This window comes from Taudactylus pleione, unplaced genomic scaffold (genome assembly GCF_031769625.1).
Source record: "Taudactylus pleione unplaced genomic scaffold, aTauple2 ptg000820l, whole genome shotgun sequence".
In the NCBI taxonomy this organism is placed as follows: Eukaryota; Metazoa; Chordata; class Amphibia; order Anura; family Myobatrachidae; genus Taudactylus; species Taudactylus pleione.
The window spans coordinates 2343751-2357004 of NW_028285222.1; the positions used below are offsets into that span (position 1 = coordinate 2343751).

Consider the following 13254-nt stretch of genomic DNA (forward strand, 5'->3'; position numbering starts at 1 on the left):
ATAGTTATGACTTAGGGGGTTTATTAAGCAGTGGAAAGAGTGTAGAAGTGGACCAGTATCGAAGTCACCCATAGCAACCATTCAGCTTCTACTCTACTTCAGCTTCTACTTATCATTTGATAGAATGTATGATAAATGCTACCTCAAGCTGATTGATTGGTTGCTATGGGCAACTTCTCCACTGTCATATTTTTATTGCTTGATACATCAACCTCTTGGTTCCATCTACTATAGTATACATTGGCCCAGATTTACTGAGTGATATTCTTGTTATCACTTGTTACTGATCTTACATGGTGCTGCAACCAATCAGCCTCTTTTATTTTTCAAACACATGACAGGTAGGAGCTGATTGGCTGGAGCCCCATGTAAGATAAGTAACAAGTGATAACAAGAATATCACTTGTTGATAAATCTGGGCCATTGTTTCGCAGGTTTGTCCACTTCTGCCCACTTCCAGGTCATACATAGGAAAACACAAGTACTATAGGAACCAACACCTGAATGAAATGTTCCTAAAGATGTGAGGTTCTGGGGTCTATGTACTAAGCCTTGGATGAAGATAAAGTGAATGGAGATACAAACACAGCCTGTGACATGGCAGTTAGGAGCCGATTGGCTGGGACTTTATCTCCATTCACTTTATCTCCATCCAAGGCTTAGTAAATAGACCCCATCGTCACTGGAACCCCATTATTGCTGAAACCTAAGCTTTCCCAGGCATAAACCATTACAGTATATGGGTCCTCCTGGAGCACTACATTTTATGTCAGATTTATGATGTCATCCTAGGTATCAGCCAGTCTCACCTGTCCCTATACTTATCTTCCACAGTTTATGAATAAATGTTATATTGTTATAAATGGAAACCTGAAACTTTGGGGTCACGGTGGAAACTTCTATGGAGATCAGAAACATCTACTATTATTACAACATATAAAAGGGATGTAAGTTGGCATTCCGACGGTCGTTATTCCGGTGGTCAGAATCCCGGCTCCAGAATCCCAACAGCAGTCAAAATCTCGGCTCCAGAATCCTGACTGGTGACATCCCGACGGTATGAATTAGGTTTAGGGGTTAGGCACTAGGGGAAGGGTTAGGCTGCGGGAGGGGGGGCACAGATGCTTAGGCTTAGGCCGCGGAGGGATTAGGGTTCGGTTGCGGGAAAGATGGGTTAGGGGGAGGGTTAGAACACTTATGAAATTTTGCCAAGATTCTGACCGTCGGGGTACCGCTGTTTGTACTCTGACGGGCACCATCCCAACCCAACCCAAATAAAATGCTCAACAGGCAGCAAGTGGCCAGTCATCCATTAAACGCCATCTTTTTGTACATAGGTGCCATTAATGGTTATCGTATTAAAGTGCAGGAATAACCATGACTTTGGCAGAAAGCGACAGCTGTTGACAGCTCCGCGGCAGATGGGAGTCAGTCCCTGTAAGACTATCCACCTAATACAGGTGTTAACAGCTCCCGGACAATCACTTCTTTACAGTGCCAGGACAATGGGTGAATTTCATACACCGAAACCAATGGAAAGAATAGGCGCTGATTTCTGGAAATAAATGTGCTAATTGTATTACAGTTACAAGGATTTATGGATCCCAGATATTAGCTTTCTGAGGAGCAATAAACATGAACTATCTGCTGATAATGTGCATACAGGTTCCGGGGATGCTGCCATAAGGTCGACATTCAAAATGTCAACACTACAATGTCAACAGTTATAATGACATTGGTGAAATGTCGACAGGGAACATGTAGACATTCTCAGAATGTCGTCATGTGCCCAGTGTCGACATCTGTCTTGCCCTTAGAATGTTATCTCCAAGAAGCAGGGTCCTCCTCCCTCCTGTTCTCACAGCCGACTTCTCCTGCCCACCAGCTACAATCTAGACCTCCCCCTTGGGCTCTCTGCCCCATATTCTACTCCTTCAGCCTATTTGTACCTCTTTCTGTGCTCTCACCTGTTAGGAGCCTCTCCTGTGAAAGAACTAGGTACTAGTACTAGGTAATAACTTACCGGAGGGTATTCTGGTATACCAACATACCAGAGACCACTCCCAGAGAGCCGTCCTATTTACAAAGATATACTGGAGGCCTATGCCAGAGAGCTGTCCTATGTACTGACTTACATATGAGACCTCTGCCGGGGAGCTCCTGTAGCTTATTACCAGCTAGAAGTGACAGTCTAGTCTGTTAGATGGCCCAGTGTGCACTCAGGAGCAGCTGGATGTCCTTCAATTGTCCTCTTGAATTTAAAGATTAAATCTCAACAATTCAAAGCCCTGAACCAAGGCACAGGACATTCTCCGTTATTGTCGGTATACATAAGACGGACTTTAATTACCATTTGTTGAAGCCTGAGATACCTTCAACACCCTTAAATTAGTTTCTCGAAAATTCATAGAGTTCCCCAAACTGAACAGTTCACAGACTTCAGCCGTGACTGCTTGGGAATTAGAACAGCAGAGAGTTTTGGATGTAGATCAGATGCCAATCCTGCTTTGTGCTCTGGTCCCTGGACATCACACGTGGGAGAGTACAGTGGTCTGCTGGGTCCTGGGGGCAGAGGGAGGATAACCGGGGCAGCTTAGGTAAGAGACCTCTCACCATCTGCGGTAATACTCAGCATATGACACACGTTACACAATGACGCCACCTTATATTCAGGAGGGGTGTGTAGTCATTATGCCAACACGAGACATGGCCTGAATGCCTACATGGACAAAATGTTGACACAGGCATAATGGCCCTGGTTCAGAGCCGTGCGCACTGCCAATGTCAGACACAGGGGAGCAATGTTTTTCTAACACGCATGATCCATATCCAGCACGTGGCCATGTCCAGCACCTATGGCACATGTCCATATCCAGAACATATAGTACATGACCATATCCAACACATATAGCACATGTCCATATCCAGCACTTATAGCACATGTCCATATTCAGCACATATAGTACATGTCCATATTCAACACATGTCCATATCCAGCACATATAGCACATGTCCATATCCAGCACATATAGCACATGTCCATATCCAGCACATATAGCACATGTCCATATCCAGCACATATAGCACATGTCCATATCCAGCACTTATAGCACATGTCCATATCTAGCACATATAGCACATGTCCATATCCAACACATATAGCACATGTCCATATTCAACACATATAGCACATGTCCATATCCAGCACATATAGTACATGTCCATATCCAGCACATATAATACATGTCCATATCTAGCACATATAGCATATGTCCATATCCAACACATATAGTACATGTCCATATCCAGCACATATAGCACATGTCCATATCCAGCACATATAGCACATGTCCATATCCAGCACATATAGCACATGTCCATATCCAGCACATATAGCACATGTCCATATTCAGCACATATAGTGCAAGTCCATATCCAGCACATATAGTACATGTCCATATCCAGCACATATAGTACATGTCCATATCCAGCACATATAATACATGTCAATATCCAGCACATATAGTGCAAGTCCATATCCAGCACATATAGCACATGTCCATATCCAGCACATATAGCACATGTCCATATTCAGCACATATAGTGCAAGTCCATATCCAGCACATATAGTACATGTCCATATCCAGCACATATAGTACATGTCCATATTCAGCACATATAGTAATGTCCATATCCAGTACATATAGCACATGTCCATATCTAGCACATATAGTACATGTCCATATCCAGCACATATAGTACATGTCCATATTCAGCACATGTACTATTATATATGTCCATATCCAGCACATGTCCATATCCAGCACATATAGCACATGTCCATATCCAGCACATATAGCACATGTCCATATCCAGCATATATAGCAATGTCCATATCCAGCACATATAGTACATGTCCATATCCAGCACATATAGTACATGTCCATATTCAACACATGTCCATATCCAGCACATATAGCACATGTCCATATCCAGCACATATAGCACATGTCCATATCCAGCACATATAGCACATGTCCATATCCAGCACATATAGCACATGTCCATATCCAGCACATATAGCACATGTCCATATCCAGCACATATAGCACATGTCCATATCCAGCACATATAGCACATGTCCATATCCAGCACATATAGCACATGTCCATATTCAGCACATATAGCACATGTCCATATCCAGCACATATAGCACATGTCCATATCCAGTACATATAGCACATGTCCATATCTAGCACATATAGCACATGTCCATATCCAGCACATATAGCACATGTCCATATCCAGCACATATAGCACATGTCCATTTTCAGCACATGTACTATTATATATGTCCATATTCCGCACATATAGTACATGTCCATATCCAGCACATATAGCACATGTCCATATCCAGCACATATAGCACATGTCCATATCCAGCACATATAGTACATGTCCATATCCAGCACATAAAGCATATGTCCATATCCAGCACATATAGCACATGTCCATATCTAGCACATATAGTACATGTCCATATTCAGCACATATAGCACATGTCCATAACCAGTACATATAGCACATGTCCATATCCAGCACATATAGCACATGTCCATATCCAGCACATATAGCACATGTCCATATCCAGCACATATAGCACATGTCCATATCCAGCACATATAGCACATGTCCATATCCAGCACATATAGCACATGTCCATATCCAGCACATATAGCACATGTCCATATCCAGCACATATAGCACATGTCCATATCCAGTAAATATAGCACATGTCCATATCTAGCACATATAGCACATGTCCATATCCAGCACATATAGCACATGTCCATATCCAGCACATATAGTACATGTCCATATCCAGCACATATAGCAATGTCCATATCCAGCACATATAGTACATGTCCATATCCAGCACATATAGCACATGTCCATATCCAGCACATATAGTACATGTCCATATCCAGCACATATAGCACATGTCCATATCCAGCACATATAGCAATGTCCATATCCAGCACATATAGTACATGTCCATATCCAGCACATATAGCACATGTCCATATCTAGCACATATAGCACATGTCCATATCCAGCATATATAGGAATGTCCATATCTAGCACATATAGTACATGTCCATATTCAGCACATATAGTACATGTCCATATCCAGCACATATAGCAATGTCCATATTCAGCACATATAGCACATGTCCATATCCAGCACATATAGCAATGTCCATATCCAGCACATATAGCACATGTCCATATCCAGCACATATAGTACATGTCCATAACCAGCACATATAGCACATGTCCATATTCAGCACATATAGCACATGTCCATATCCAGCACATATAGCACATGTCCATATCCAGCACATATAGTACATGTCCATATCCAGCACATATAGCACATGTCCATATTCCGCACATATAGTACATGTCCATATCCAGCACATATAGCACATGTCCATATTCAGCACATATAGCACATGTCCATATCCAGCACATATAGCACATGTCCATATCCAGCACATATAGCACATGTCCATATCCAGCACATATAGCACATGTCCATATCCAGCACATATAGCACATGTCCATATCTAGCACATATAGCACATGTCCATATCCAGTACATATAGCACATGTCCATATCCAGCACATATAGTACATGTCCATATCCAGCACATATAGTACATGTCCATATCCAGCACATATAGCAATGTCCATATCCAGCACATATAGTACATGTCCATATTCAGCACATATAGCACATGTCCATATCCAGCACATATAGCACATGTCCATATCCAGTACATATAGCACATGTCCATATCTAGCACATATAGCACATGTCCATATCCAGCACATATAGCACATGTCCATATCCAGCACATATAGCACATGTCCATTTTCAGCACATGTACTATTATATATGTCCATATTCCGCACATATAGTACATGTCCATATCCAGCACATATAGCACATGTCCATATCCAGCACATATAGCACATGTCCATATCCAGCACATATAGTACATGTCCATATCCAGCACATAAAGCATATGTCCATATCCAGCACATATAGCACATGTCCATATCTAGCACATATAGTACATGTCCATATTCAGCACATATAGCACATGTCCATAACCAGTACATATAGCACATGTCCATATCCAGCACATATAGCACATGTCCATATCCAGCACATATAGCACATGTCCATATCCAGCACATATAGCACATGTCCATATCCAGCACATATAGCACATGTCCATATCCAGCACATATAGCACATGTCCATATCCAGCACATATAGCACATGTCCATATCCAGCACATATAGCACATGTCCATATCCAGTAAATATAGCACATGTCCATATCTAGCACATATAGCACATGTCCATATCCAGCACATATAGCACATGTCCATATCCAGCACATATAGTACATGTCCATATCCAGCACATATAGCAATGTCCATATCCAGCACATATAGTACATGTCCATATCCAGCACATATAGCACATGTCCATATCCAGCACATATAGTACATGTCCATATCCAGCACATATAGCACATGTCCATATCCAGCACATATAGCAATGTCCATATCCAGCACATATAGTACATGTCCATATCCAGCACATATAGCACATGTCCATATCTAGCACATATAGCACATGTCCATATCCAGCATATATAGGAATGTCCATATCTAGCACATATAGTACATGTCCATATTCAGCACATATAGTACATGTCCATATCCAGCACATATAGCAATGTCCATATTCAGCACATATAGCACATGTCCATATCCAGCACATATAGCAATGTCCATATCCAGCACATATAGCACATGTCCATATCCAGCACATATAGTACATGTCCATAACCAGCACATATAGCACATGTCCATATTCAGCACATATAGCACATGTCCATATCCAGCACATATAGCACATGTCCATATCCAGCACATATAGTACATGTCCATATCCAGCACATATAGCACATGTCCATATTCCGCACATATAGTACATGTCCATATCCAGCACATATAGCACATGTCCATATTCAGCACATATAGCACATGTCCATATCCAGCACATATAGCACATGTCCATATCCAGCACATATAGCACATGTCCATATCCAGCACATATAGCACATGTCCATATCCAGCACATATAGCACATGTCCATATCCAGCACATATAGCACATGTCCATATCTAGCACATATAGCACATGTCCATATCCAGTACATATAGCACATGTCCATATTCAGCACATGACCATATCCAGCATATATAGCACATGTCCATATCCAGCACATATAGCACATGTCCATATCCAACACATGACCATATCTAGCATATATAGCACATGTCCATATCCAGCACATATAGCACATGTCCATATCCAGCACATATAGCACATGTCCATATCTAGCACATATAGTACATGTCCATATCCAGCACATATAGCACATGTCCATATTCAGCACATATAGTACATGTCCATATCCAGCACATATAGCACATGTCCATATCCAGCACATATAGCACATGTCCATATCCAGCACATATAGCACATGTCCATATCCAGCACATATAGCACATGTCCATATCCAGCACATATAGTACATGTCCATATCCAGCACATATAGCACATGTCCATATCCAGCACATATAGCACATGTCCATATCCAGCACATATAGCACATGTCCATATTCAGCACATATAGTACATGTCCATATTCAGCACATATAGCACATGTCCATAACCAGTACATATAGCACATGTCCATATCCAGCATATATAGCACATGTCCATATCCAGCACATATAGCACATGTCCATATCCAACACATGTAGCACATGTCCATATCCAGCACATTTAGCACATGTCCATATCCAACACATGTAGCACATGTCCATATCCAGCACATAGAGTACATGTCCGTATCCAACACATACAATACATGTCCAATTTCCAGTACATATAATACATGTCCATCACATAAAATACATGTCCGTGACAAGCACATACTGTAAAATACATGTCCATGTTCAGCACATATAGTACATGTCCATCACATATAGTACATGTCCATCACATATAGTGCATGTCAATCACATATAGTACATGTCCATGTTATCACATATAATACAGCGCATCAGTACTATTACATGCCCATGATATGCAGCTTCTATAATACCACCATATGACCAGATCACGCACAGCTCTTACTGTTTAACACTAAAAGGCATATTCAATTAGCCGTGATAAGTGGGAAAGGTTTCACCTGCCGTACTTTTCGCCGACTTCACGTATTTTGGAGGGGAAAACTTTTAGTGTGCAGCCCCGCTCTTCGCCCTATTGAATTCCAAAGGACGCGAAAACGGGACCCGTCGAAACTCAAACAGGCGAAAAGTGCTGTCAGATTTGGGGAAATCAGCCTGAGACCCCCCAAAAGATGCACTAACATTGGGGATCAATGTAGATGCTCCTGAATAGCCCTGCTGGTACTTAAATGCTCTCAATAATTAGCGTCTTTGCACAAGTGGTGAAGAATAGCATTTAGCAGGGTTTTTTGGAGAAAATAACTAGTTCCAGCAAATTTGGGGTACATGAAAATGGGTGCAAGCATGGTTAAAAATGGCAAAAGTGAAATTTAAAAAAACCTTTAAAACGCACCATCAGCAAGCACCTGCAATGAAAAAAACACCTCCCCCATACTTGCAGACCCCCAAAAGCATATTTAGCTAGTTTTTAAGTTTGTACCTCAACTTTGTACTTTTTTGCCCCCTTTTTCAAAGTATTTTGGGGTGTTCGTTAATTTTTATTTGTTTGTATTTTGACGCAGTTAACCTTTGGGGTCCTGTCCCAAGGGTGCCGGGTGGTTTTCCAACCTTTGCACCCCAAAACCGCAATTCTGCACTTTTTTTTGCCTGCTTTCATAGGCAAATCTTTTTCGCCTATTCCAATTTCGCGTAGGCGAAAAGTCTTTGGAATTGAATACGGGGATAAGTTTTCGCATGGCAAAATGACGTCGTCAGCGAAATTTTTTCACCGAAAACGGCTTATCACGGCTGATTGAATATGCCCCTAAATACATTAAGTGGACAGAGAAGTTTTAATTTGTTCTTATTGAGCCCCAAATCATAAGAGAACTGAATTCACGTAAAGTCAACGCCCAGCCACATTAGAGTCCGGTAACCTATAACCGGCGTTCAGCCATACGGAACTGCGCGCACAATGCTGCGTCTATACTGACTCACGGTCACTGTTAGAGAAAATTGCTCCGTTTTAGAATTCACGAGGCCCCGTGAAACCTTTATTATATCTGCTGTGAAATTAAAAAGTGCTGATTTCCCAGGAATCTGCCTAAGCTTCTTAGCCGACATCTGATCTGATTATCCACCTGTTTATTGCGTAACATAATGGGAGGGAGAAGGACAAAGAAACCAACAGATTGCAAGCTTCACGGTCTCTTACCAGAGGTAAACTAACAACGTTAATGTAGGTCATATAGAAACACATTATCTGCTACAATGTATGGTCTGAAATAGTTTGGGATAGAATTACCGGACATCTTAAACAGGCTCAGATTGGCCATTTAAATCTCCAGCTGATCCATCGATGGGAAACACAAGGAAATCTTGGAAAATGTCTACAGCCCCAAAAACTCTTCACCTAAATATTCTGTAAACTATGGAAGTGGTTCTCAACTCCAGTCCTCAAGTACCACCAACAGGACATGTTTTCGGGATGTCTTTAATCATTATCCTCCCTGCTTGCAGAGACAGAAATTCTCAGTTGTAGGTAACCGTTGGTTGGGATAAACAAGCCATCTTTATTGGACTGTATACTACAGTACAATTAGGATTGTTGTCATCCCTTTAGAATGAGGTAAATCTAAAATCCATAGAGATTGAGAACCTCATTCAGAGCCACTCGCAAAATGTGAGCGCTCGCTCTGAATGAGGGCAGCCGCTTCTCTATAATGAGCCGGCCTCCTGGCCGCTCGCTAAGCTGTGGGTGACCACCCACAGCTTTAGCGAGCGGCCAAGTTGATGGTCAAGACCATCGCGACCATCGGGGCTTGCGACGAGACCCTTGTGGCGGGGTCTCGTCTGCTGCAAGCCCCAGTGAGCTTTCGGCTCTAATAGAGCCGGAAGCTCACCACTGACATCACGAGTGATGTCAGTGGGGCCGCCCCCAAACGGCAGGCGTTCCTTCGGGAATGTCTCCGTTTGGCCAGTCACCCCCCCCCTCCCGTCTACAAAACGGTGCGAGCTGTCGATCACCATCGACAGCCACCCCTTTTGTAGTGAGCCCCGGAGCGAGACGCTTGCGAGCGGGTCTGAATGAGACCCTGAGTTGCAAGGATGAGATCATGGAATAGGAAGAAGCTGAAGCTATCCCAATAGTGAATTGTGTGAATAGGCTTTTTCAGGCATGAAAAAACATTATTTCAAATTTGCTTTAATACCTTTTTAAATTTGGCCTCCAGAAAAAAAACATAAAAACATTTATTGAGGTTAGTGTGTACCACCAAGCTCGTTAGCGACAGACCCGGCGGGTGTGCGTACACACTTGCTGATGCCGGCAGTGTCGGAGCGATGGCGGGGGTCATGCTGTATTTGGCAGCATGACCTTGCTAGCGACATCCTCAGATCTTTTGCATGTACGAAAAATCTGAGGATGCGACGGACGACCTGCGGGAGCGCCCATCCGCAACGTGATAGTGGGGAAACACTACACGATTTGTCGTTCCGATGCATCGGAATCGGCCAAATTTGTTCAAAATATTGTGTAGTGTGGAATGTTAAATCAACACACAAAGGATATTTGAGAAAACAGTAACTCTCAAAACCCCACTTTCAGAAGGGTGACCAAATCTTTAGGACTTGTGCCCCCTAAAAAGTTATTTCCTGGTATGAAATCATAAAGCTAAAGTAAGAGAAGAGTAAAGTCCACCTGCCCTGTCTAAGGGCCAGTTGTTTAGCAGTACATATAATGCCAGATTTCTGCGGCCGGTAAGGACTGTCACTGGACATGGAGTGGGTCAAGTGCACTTTCGGTCCAACCTGCCCTCACGGGATGCAATCGGGAAGCCGGCTGATATTATGCTGACAGCCGGCTTCCCGACTGTCATATCCCGGCGAGGGTGAAATGACCGGCGTCTAGATGTAGACGCCGCTCATTTTACCGACGCCAGGAGACCGGCGCCCGGCATCCCGATCGAAGGGATGCCGGGCACCGCAAGCGGACAGCCGAAGGGGAGGGAGGGTTAGGTTTAGGGCTCCCGGGGGGGACTTAGGGTTAGGCACCCCCTCGGGAGGTTAGGGTTAGGCTAGGGGGAGGGAGGATTAGGGTTAGGCACCCCCGGGGTGAGGTTAGGGTTAGGCACCGCCTCGGGAGGGTAGGGTTAGGCTAGGGGGAGGGTGGGTTAGGGTTAGGCACCCCCTCGGCAGGTTAGGGTTAGGCTAGGGGGAGGGAGGGTTAGGGTTAGGCACCCCCGGGGGGAGGTTAGGGTTAGGCACCCCCCCCGGGTACTTAGGTTTAGGCAGCAGGGAAGGGGGGGTTAGGTTTAGGCACTTGAGGGGGAGGTTAGGGTTAGGCACTCCTAAGGGAAGGTTAGGGTTAGGGGAGTAGTTTAGGTTAGTCAGTACTTTCCTGGGGACGATCGGGATTTCCAGCACTGTCGGGCTGCCGCTGCCAGGGTCTGTTCCTCTGTCGGCCTGACGCTGCCGGGATTCGAACTGCCGGTGGTATTACATACCGATCCCCTGCTCACACCAGGTCGCCACCAAAAAGCCTCTGATTTTTCCTGTTAAAAATTTGACCTGGTACCCTTTGAATTACCATAAACAGCTCAAGAATGTGTCTCCACAGGCGGCTCAATAAGGTGTCTCCATTCTCAAAAAGCACACTTGATGGCCATTATTTCCTTATTGCCAGGATCATAATTATTCTTCGACAAAAAGGCACAGGAATGCAACATCTACTCACCCACATTGAAAGAAGATTATTCCAACGGCGGAGTCAGAGGCAGCAACCTCGACAACAATAGTTAGTTTGGGATCTGGATGTACGGATACTGGTGTCAATGTAAATACAAGAAGTTTAAGTTTGGCCTGTTAGGTGATCATTGGAACAAAAACTCCTCTCTTTGGTGGCTGGAGTAATGGGACCAATTATTCCAGGAAAGTTTCTTAGGAATTTAAGATAGAAGTTTGCAAAGCCAATAAAGGACTGGGATCCATGACCGGCCATCTGATGAGACAACATACAGTAACCGAATAACTGCATTGGAGTCTGTCCGACATCACATTTCTTTAAACTGTCGATACATGAAATGTCAACACAAAGTGTAGCCAAATGAAATGCCGCCACAGTGAAAATCTCATCATTTACCTGTTGGCATTTTGCTATTCAATATTGTGGTTGTCGATATATTGTACCTGTCGAGATCTTGGTGTCTATATAATGACTGTCGACATTGTGATTGCCAACAAAACATACCAAAACTGTGCAGATAGGTTTGTGATGTCCTTTGAAGTTATCAGAAATAATAAGACTGGCAACTACAAATTAATCTAGTAGAGCTCTTAAAACATTGTTAATGTTGCCTGGTTCAACGTCCTTGTCTGGTCCTGAAGGCAGTTTTCCTCTTTTCTCCAGTTGAACATGAAAAAGATTTTAAGCCTCATGTAGGTCGAGCTTTCTAAACCTCCCAGTCTTCTGTGGTCTTTCAAACAATTAAAACAGTGGATAAGTGCTTTTGAGCCTCATCTTATATAACTCCCTACAGTCAACACTTGGACACAAAAGATAGAATTCTTTATATCAAAGAAGAAAGAAGGCCACACACTACAGAACTGACATAAGGAACAAATGCCTGAGCGCTGCAATGACCTTAAAGTGGACTCCATACATCGAGCGATTTTACTTTCAATATGACTGATAATCTGTCCCTAGTGGTGGTCAGTGAAAAATCTTAGGACCTCATTCAGAGCCGCTCGCAAAATGCGAGCCCTCACTCTGAATGAGGGCGGACGCTTTTCTTTTGAAGGCGGCCTCCTGGCCACTCGCTAAGCTGTGGGTTACCACTCACAGCTTTAGTGAGTGACCAGGTGATGGTCGCGATGGTCGAGATGATTGCGACCATCGGGGTTTGCGACGAGACCCCTGCGGTAGGGTCTTGTCT

At 43.5% G+C, this 13254-nt stretch overlaps 1 protein-coding gene across 1 annotated transcript in view; it reads right to left on the reverse strand.

Moving 5' to 3' along the window:
- OTOG (otogelin) overlaps positions 1-13254 on the reverse strand; it is a 288440-nt gene that overhangs the window by 179627 nt on the left and 95559 nt on the right. The window lies entirely within an intron of this gene.